This window comes from Watersipora subatra, chromosome 5 (assembly GCF_963576615.1).
Source record: "Watersipora subatra chromosome 5, tzWatSuba1.1, whole genome shotgun sequence".
Lineage (NCBI taxonomy): Eukaryota > Metazoa > Bryozoa > Gymnolaemata > Cheilostomatida > Watersiporidae > Watersipora > Watersipora subatra.
Genome location: NC_088712.1, coordinates 14,064,671 through 14,075,110, shown reverse-complemented (window position 1 = coordinate 14,075,110; position 10,440 = coordinate 14,064,671).

Genomic DNA, 10,440 nt, shown 5'->3' with positions numbered 1-10,440 from the left:
GACCGCCACTTTGACATTATTTGATCTTTTCGAGCCCACAATATCAACTGACCAGTAGAAAAGTGTCCACAAAATCGTACTAATAATGGATCGCTTATATCAAAAACAATTAATTCTCTCGTTGTCCATTTCCAAAGCTTTTCGTTTTTTTCATTAAAACTTTGAAAGCAACATCATAGCAATAATCAATATTGGTCTCAGGCTAGTAGTATTTATCTGTTTAGCGAGGTCTTTCTACATCGAAGTAGCCTACCTATAAAACGGCTTACATTTACGACAGTCAATGAATTTTTAAAGCAACGCCATAAAAATAATTACTGTCTCAGGCTTATAGTTCTTCATTCTTTAACGTGGTCCTAATACTTCGAAGGACATGCATATAAAAACCGGTTTGCAAGTTTTTGACCGAAGGTTACTTTTACCGATCAAACTTTTACGCGTTGCATTCGTGCTAAATGCAGCGCGTGATAGTTTTGCTCTGTCAAAAAATTGTTTGAACGTTAGTATCGACTAGTTCAACAGTGCAGAAAAAAAGTTGAAGCCAGAGGACATTGTTGAAAGTATTGGACAACTAGAAAATGTTTGTTCCATCGAAAGCAACATTCAGAAAATAGCTATCCGAGCAAACGATGGAAATATTTTTGTTTTAAAAGCATTAGTTTTTATTTCCGCGTGTATTATAAGTATGGCTCAATTATTTTACTTGTTCATGAATATATATTTGTACCATTTGATAGATTATTATTTTATTATAACTTATAAATATGCAGATTTATAGCATGTTATTTATAGCATGTTGCTCATAACTCCACTTCTATTGCACATAAAAAGCTAGTTTTGGCTGCAAACTGTAGCAAACATATCAGTGAATGTAATGAGCTTTTATTCTACAATGTTAAATACAGAGATAAAATAAAAATACGTCTTCAATTTTAGGATGAAATACAAATTGAAAATGCCAACAAATTGCAAGGAAGGACACAGGCTATAATATCATCACAGGTTAGATGCAATCAATAGATCTCAACTGGCAAAGAAATTTCTCAGTTTGTCGAGGTACATTTATTAGGAGATCTTTGACAAGTTAGAAGTGAGGTAACAGATTTATTGTATCCGAAAAGTTTAATATCGCTCCACCAAAAAAAGAGAGCAAAATATAGGTGCCATTAGCTTCACCCGTGATAGGTCTAGATTTATCTTTCAAAAATTTTGACGAGCCATTTGAAAACCGCCACTATAGAGGAAAGGTTGAAAAATAGAGCGCCATGACGTTCAATTAGAAATTTATGGTATATTACAATATAATGTCATAAAATATAATATACATGTATATGAATATAATATATATGAATATAATATATATGAATATAATATATACAAATATAATATATATGAATATATAACACGTGAAAATAGGCTCTTTATAATAATGCAAATTTATTTTTTCTAACTTTGTTGGTATGAAAATGTTAAATCTTTCAAGCAGAAAATGATTATGTTTGGTAAGTCAGACCAACCCGTGCAAGTGAAGATAACTCTTCAACAGCTAATAAGGCTCCAATATGGAAAGGTACTGCAACACAGAACATTCTCACTGACTGCAGCCACTTGAGAGTACATAAGATTAAGGGTAATGTACACGTAGGTTCCATCTTAGCTCAAGTCCACTATTTGCCCAAGTGTGCTTAACATGCTTTTCTCCCTAACGCCTGCTGCAAGGTTCTTGGTCAGCAAATTTAAAAGAAAAGAAATCAACAATTAAAAATAAAATGTTCTAGCTCGAAAAATTTTGATCAATTTTAGTTGCTAAATAGTGTAAGTCAGCAAAAAACCTTTATCAAACCTAAATGAGTTGATGTACTTGACCAATAAAACAACTTGACACACATTTGCAACAGATGCATTTTAGAAGTTTTACATTTAGAGAGAGCATCATATGTTTGTTACCACGGGAACAAACATATGGCTATCAGAGATTCAGGGAATCGCTAATAGTTGCCTTAGTACCTAATAGTGTAATAGATCTTTATGCTGTGTTTCTTGAATAAATGGTTGAAATATATTAAATTGCAGTTGTCGACTCCTGTGTTGGGCTGATAACATAACTCCTAATTTTTTATAACTCCTGTTTTATCTGTTCATGTACAAACTAAGGTGATCGCAAATGTCGTTTATTTATAATATTCATTCATATAACTTTACATTATATATAGGCTCTACCTACGTAATCACTATATTTTTACAGCATGTATGATGTTTTTATATATTGTGCGTCATATCTTTGCAAGCATTTCCGATTAATATTTTAGGCACAACTATTTGGTAAAAGACCATATAAAGATAGATTTCATTTGTTACCAGATAAAAATTACAGTGAGTAATTTTTATTGACACCCTAAATAAAAGTGTCAGATAAGTCCTTTGGAATCTGGCATCTAATTTGACCTTTGCAGTAAGTCTTTATAAGGCAGCAGATATCTAACACCGTGTGAGGTGGGAACTATTCATCATCCGTTCAGTTACAAAATACCACAATAGTGACTTTTGAACACAATGAACTTAGCTGATGAGACATATCCTAAAGATACCCCGTACAATAATAACTAATTTTTTTTCGATTTATTGAAAATCTTTTTTTGTCATAAACAGACATTTACCATCTTGATGTTCGATATTTGTAATTATTGATAAGCAACTTATGCAAAAGCTATCTTATCTTTGCATTATAGCAAATTTAGGCAATTTGTAAAAGATTAGTTTAAAACTTCTTTTTTTATTAATATCGTAAGACAAAAGATTTTTAAAAATCTGCACCAATGCTTTTTATTTTTGTTTATTTCATAACAAGGGATCTTATTTTCAATTTCCTTAAATGCCAGTTTAACAAAAAAATAATAAAAATTTGGAAACTCCATCCATAGTATTACTTTTTCCTAACGCAGCTCTGTAAACTATCACGGAGCCCCTGTTTTTACAAAAGGTAGATATATTTGAAATAAGATTTGAAATCGGAAATAAACTGGGTTTGGGAATAAAAAGACTAACACAAGAGAGTTATCATGACTTATAGCGGTTTGTTCACAAGATAGTTATGGATAAAATATCCTACAATAACATAAGAATCGAAAAGTTAACACTTACATTATTTACAGATTATGTAAGTGTTCATGCATCTTCAAATGTAAACATACCCAATTTTTCCCCATATTTTCACCAATAAAGTTTCACTGAGACAAGCTGAAGATTAGAACAATTTACTAGGTGATATAGAGGAAGGTAGGATAGTTGAGACAACTAGCAAATAGCCTTATTTTTACAAATTTCTATAGTATTTAGGATTTAATCTCTGTCATATAAAGGGTACTTCCTTTCTGTAGCAGACATAAAGAGTGTTGACGAGTGTTTTATTCAAGTAAGCACTAACCATTCATTTTTCAGAGTTTAAACTATTTTCTTTTACTTTCAATAGCATTGTAATTTTTTATGTTGTTTTTTTTAAAATGCAGAATAAATATTTGTCCATAATGTGGTTTTAGATGCAATTTCGAAAAAGTTTAGATATAAACTTATGAATGCTTCCAAAATGCGAGAGATTTCATGGCAAAAATGCAAGTGGTGCAAGCTGAGACTCTGTCTTAATTAGTCCTATCAATAATCAATAATTAATTAATCATTCGCTTAAATATTTAAATAATTTGCTTTCAAAATGTTTGATTTTTGCCAATTTAGTTACTGCTATTAGAAATGATCTGTAGTGAGATATGTACATGTAGTAGTGTAGATAACCCTGCCCAAAGTCACACTACAAGCGCAGCTGTTCTGGCAAATTGCCAAGGGCCCACCCTGCTTTAGACGCAACGTCTTTTTTGTTGTTTGAGCTTCACTGTAGTAGGTGCGTTTTGATTGCTGGATAGTTGAGATATTTAGAACAAATGATTGTATATAAAACTTGGAAGCATTGTAAAGGAAATCTGTCAATAGAACTGAAGACCTCCACCGAAGAACGATCAATGTCACATTTTCTCAAAATTCTAGGTTTAGTTTGCATTAGATAGTTCTGGCCACAAAAATTTAGTCTCTGTGACAAACTTTCAGCAAAAATGATCTAGGTCAATGGATATCCCTACTTGAAATAAACTAGCTCTTTGCAAAATTGATCAATGTCCAAGTTTCTAAACTTTTAAATGACTATATCTCATGTTTGAGCAATTGTGACATTGATCGTTCTTCTGTTGAGGTCTTCAACTTATATTGGTGAACTGGTTTGGAAGAGCTAATAGGTATGCAGTTATCTGTTTCTATCTTAGCCTAATGTATATGTACTTGCATACATAATATATATTATTGCACTTTACCATTTACAACCTTACAGGTGTGAGGTTTTTATATTTCTAAATTACTTGCCACACATAACTAAACACCGCTGGGCATTGCATGTATTAGTTTATGGATATCTAAAAAGAAAGCTTATAGGTACAATACTTTTCATTTAAATTTAATTAATGCATTTGAAAAAACAGTTTAATTTCTTATCTTACTGGAGGCAGATATTCAATGTAAGCCTAACTAAAAACCAAATAGCAAAAGTTTTTCTAATCAATGATTAGCTGCCGCATTTAACCCTTTAATCCCTGGCCGTTCTTGTCAATGCTGTCAGTAACTCTGGGCTATTTATCCAAGGATCTGAAGTTTTTAAACTTTTATAAAATATATCTAAAGGTGCTCATAATACAATGATATTTGGTAAAACACTAGTAAAAAAGTCGGGCAATCCACAGTAAATGTCATCAAAGAGAAAAAAAACAATACTTCACCATTATTCGGGCTAAAACTATAAAAGTTCATACGATATCCATTGAGCACATGTTCTAATGTTCAATATTATAGTTAGTATCATAAAACTCTTTATTTGCATCACAATCATTTATGAACTACCAACGAACGAGTCTTGTCAATTTTTTTGCGATATCTGATAATGTTTGTTATCATAACGAACGAAGCAGATAAAGATATTTGAAAACTGCTAGAAACAGAAGTGAAATTTCTGGTCTAACATCCTGTGCAAGAAATAATTTGATTGGTTTAGGCTGTTACTTGGAAACAACTTTTGCCAACAGAGCCATGTGAATTTTGAATGCCGGAATTTTGGACGTTAGAACTCAAAGGGTTAAACCAAGTTAACCAGCTAAAGTTAAATGATTAGCATTTGGCTTGAAAATTGCTTACAGAAGCAAAGATTAAAAATTATTATCAGACTAGTATCCTGGTAGCCTCGCGTGTCATGAGGGATCATCAGATGTGCCAATAAAGCACAGACATTCGGAGTGCTCACCACTATTCTGATATACTGAAAGGTGAATTATGTGTGTATGTGTTCAGCATGCTAAGCCGAGTGACACAAGTTCGAATCCTGCATGATGTGATCTTTTTTCCATCCTCTAACTGGGGCTTCAGACAGATGGACAGATGGATATTTATTATTATTATAAAAATAATTATAATTATCTTTATATAGATAAAGATAATTATAATTATCTTATATATAATTATAAGATTAAAAGATTATAATTTATATTATAAAGATAATTATAACTATATTCATAATATAAATAATTTTATTATAAACTTAATTATATTTAATTATTATTTTAGCTTTTATTATAGTGAAGATTATATCAAGATCAGCTGACAGACACCATATGTTGTTACGAAATGCCTGTATATGAATAGGTATTATATAAAATTTATTTTACATTATTCTGTTGAGTTTTACTTGCAACTGTATAGACGGTAGCAAGTGAGCTAGCGAAGCAATTTTTTGTTAACATATAGATGCAAAGCTGCACCAGTTGGTTTTTAAAGGCAATGTATTACAAGTTCATCACAAGCCATAAATTTGTTTTTTATGTTCTGACTGTTTTTATTATTAATACAGATATACAGAGCACATGAAAACAACGCATGACCGAGGTTTAAGTATCATTGTAGTAGCTACTGGCTTTTACTACTTAGAATTCAGGGTTAAACTTTGTAGTAGTGCTGCACGATATCTTTGCATGTACATTCAATTATTTGGTCTCAAAATATATCGAATATCGAAAAATATCAAACATTGAAGTTGTCTTCTTTTGATATATAATGTTAGGCTTTAATATGAACAATATGAGAGGATTTTGGTAAATATCGGTTGAAAACAAGAGTTGTCACCTCGTTACAATAAAGAGAATAGACAACTCTATTTTTGCAAAATAAATAGCCGATACATGTATTTCGATAAAATATTGGCTTCGATATTCATATCGACTCGAAAACTGACCAAATATAAAATCATCCACTGAAATATATCGTCATGTCAAATTATATCGTGTTATCGTGCAGCACTACTTTGTAGTCATAGTCAACATTTGACTATTTACTGTAACGACCGCGATTTTAATCACGGCTGAAAATAGTTTAAAGTGCTGTAATATGTTTACAGACTAAACAAACTGGTGTTCTGCCAATCCATCAGTTACTTCTCATCAATAAAGTGTTCCTAATCAAACATATCAAAGTGAGCGATTTTAGTATAAAGTTGAAGTCGTCTTTTCTAAATGAGCAGTTTTTCATAAACAGGAAGAGACAACTCTTATTTTATGCAAAGTCTTTAAAAACTGGACAAACTGCTGTTCTATCAATCCATCAGGTATGTCTCACCAATAAAGCGTTCCAAATCAAATATATGGAAATGCATTGTTTTAGTATAAGGTTGAAGTTGTCTTTTCTAATTGAGCATCCTCTTAACAAACAGGAAACATTTTTAGATTTAAATTTGATTCACTTTCATAATTCTTTAATAATTTCATAGTTCAGGCTCTCCAAGGTTTTAACAATGTTGCCATTTTTTGCACTGTTGAAAATTCAAGACAGGCTGTTTTTGGTTGTATACATACAGGTTTTCTTGTTAGTCGATCTTATAACTGTCAAATGCTCCCGCCTTTTGTTTTTACAGAAGCATTTACTGTTACAAACTCAATATACCGTAAAACCTCTAATTGAACACCATGGCACTCTATTTTTTCACCCTTTTTTATAGGGGGCAATCAATTGGAGGTGGCGTTCAAATAGAGACTGGCGGTGTATTTTTCAAATGACTCATCAGAATTTTGTGAAGATAAATTTAGCCCTTTTACGGGCGAAGCAAATGTCACATATATTTTGTCCTATTTTTCTGGTGGAGCGATATTAAACATTTTTGGTGCTACAAATCTCCTAACTTACCTCCAACTTGCCAAGGATCTTTTAATAAATATGCATGGAGAAACTAGCAAATATCTCTACCAGTTGACATCTACATGTATTGCTTGATATTAACCTGCGACGATATGATAGCCTGTGTCCTACTTTGAAAATTGATGGAGCTTTCAATTTTTATTTCCTTCTAAATTTAAAAACTTACTTTTATTTTGCATTTAACAATGTTGCATAAAAGCTTATTGCACTCATTAATATGTCTGCTGTACAGTTAGCAGCAAAAACTAGATATTTATGCGCAATAGAAGAGTTATGAGAGTCAATCAATTGTAAGACCAGATTATTATAATGATGCTATCGAGTAGTAGGCTATGAAACTGCAGGTTTTCAAGTTATATAGTAATAATCTAACAAATGCTTCAAATTTGTATTCATGAACAAGTGGCATAAATGAACCATACTTATATTACATGCAGAAACAAAAATTGACATTTTTAAAACAAGAATATTTGCATCGTTTGCTCAGATAGCTGCGTTCTGATTGTTGCTTTCGATGGAACAAACATTTTTTGGTTGTCCAATACCTTCCAGAATGTCTTCTAATTTCAACTCTTTTTTTGCACGGCTGAGCTAGACATTATTAGCGTCCAAACAATTTTTCTGCAGAGCAAAACCTTTACGCGTTGAATTTAGCACAAATGCAATGCGTAAGTTTTGCTCATTAAACCTAACTTTTGGACTAAAACTAATTGTTCATCTACCATCGTAAATGTAAACCATTTTTTATATCAATGTTGGTAAACTTGGTAAACTTGTTGGTAATGTGGAAACATGTTGGTAAACTTGGAAATTAAAATACTGATTGCTTTATTGTGTACAAGTTTAGGGCTCTTGGAAACATGTAAATAAGAGTTATCCGTTCAACAACGTGGTGGAACAACTCCTGAATGAATCTCGCATAAATGTATACATTGATGTATAACCTTAAACTGGTCATATTTACAAAAAGGCTGTTTAGATTTTATTGTTTCTAATTGACAAAATGTTTGGTTTAAATATATCGTCTCATGTTTAATCGATTGTGCTGTAATACTTGATTCGTAGATAAGCAAGCTGACTTAGATATCAACTAGGGAAGTGAATGTAAAGCCTATGAGATTGACTCAGAAACCGTAATACTGATTGGTTGATTGTTCACCCATCTTATACAAGTTTAGGTTGCTTGGGAAACACATACATAAAAGTTATCTACCCAACAATCTAGTGAAATAACTCCTTTAGTGAAATGAATGTGTCTTGAAAATGTATAGGAGATATGACCATAGATGTAACTCTCATTGCGACTTTTAATAAAAAATAACCTAATGTTTTATTGAATACACACAACTTAATTACATTGTAGTAACATAAAATTTCAAATATAAACAATGTTTTTTATTACAAATAATTATAATGAATGTTTTATTTGAATAGAATGTTCCATTTTAATAAAGTGTTTTATACAAATAGAATTAATTATCATAATTTGAAGTGATTCAAAAATGTACATTGATTGTAGACATGCTGGAGCATTGACACAGTTGCTGACACTGCTAGTTAAGTGTTTTCATCTAGCACTGAAACTTCCATAGCTACTTGCAAGGCAATCTTGGCATTACCAACAAGTATTTGTCAAATTCAGTACTTGCAATACTAAATCTTTCATGATTTATAATGTGGTATTTCATAAAGATTAATTTTATTTAAATAAGAACTTGCATTTTAGAGTTATTTTATTTCCATATTTCCTAATAAGAGTAGTAGTATGGCAAACTTCTGTCATAATTGACAAGGCTTGGATTATTTCACATCCTTGAAACCAACTGCCACGACTAATTAATCTGTGTTGGATGGTTTAAGCACTGACCAAGGACGTGTCTCAAATTTTGGAAATCTCCCAAATTCTTCAAATGAATGCATGGTAGTAGTTAGATGCCTTGGTTGGTCCAAGCACTGAAAAAGGGCTTCTCTAGCTTTCAGATAACCAAGTCACAAAAAGGCATAGCCAATACATCTGAGAGGAATTCTAGATGTAGAAGTACAACTTCTTAGTTTGCTGCTATTGCCTGAGCTTCTTTTCATAATTCCATAGAGAAACGATGAATCTACTAAGAGGCTACATGCATTGAGGACATAACTGAAATGGAATGTAACATAATGAGGAAATAACATTAAAGGCCGGCGCTAAAGCAAAAGTGATTTAGAGTAACCACTGCAAGAACTCCCCTATAATGTGGATATTATAGACATAGCTTAGCTGATAGTCTTTGATTAAATTCTCATTAGTACAAACATTGTTCGAAATGGGCTGAGCCAATAATTAAGGTTTGAGCCAACTAGCAGGAAGGCATCTGTTACTCAATTGGTGCTCTATAATCATACAGTACTCGACCCACACATCAAATTTACATAATAATCACAAACCGCAATTGTCTGGTGTACATTATCAGCAGAAACATCTTGGTTCTGTCGGGACTAACTTCACCATAACCTCATGCACTCCACGCTTATAGCATATCTGATCGCTAGGTGCTGATAATAAGGCCTGCACAAACAGAAGTCAAGCTCATATCAGTATTAGGGAGGAGTGCAGTTTGTTAAAATCTTTCTAACATGCAAGAGTAGTTTTATCACTCCACTTGAGGACGCTTGGCTCCTACCCTCTCTAGTATGGGTGACTGGTTGTCATTCTCTATGATAAGGCACCTGGCTGATGGTCTCTCTTATATCTTAGCAATGATGGCTGCTACCCTCTCTAGTATGGCTGACTGGCTGTCAGAGTAGATGCTTGGCAATCTCTGTAGCAAGGCATCTGTTTGATGCTCTCTTACCTTCTATCTTAGGAAGGTTGCTGCTCGCCTCTCCTGTCAGAGTAGATGTTTGTCATTCTCTATTAACAGGCGCCTAGCTGATGTTCTTTCTTCTACTTTAGAAAAAGGTTGGCTGCTACCCTACCTAGTCAGCGTAACTCACCGTCATTCTTAATAATAAGGCATCTGGCTGATTTTTTATCTTCTATTGTAAGGAAAGTGGCAGCAATCCTTCCCTGTCAGAGTATGGTTATCAGTGTTTATGATAAGGCATCAATGGCATCGACTGATGTTCTCCTCTATTCTCTCGTGGGAAAGGTGGCAACAACCCTCCCCTGTCAAAGTAGATATTTGCTAA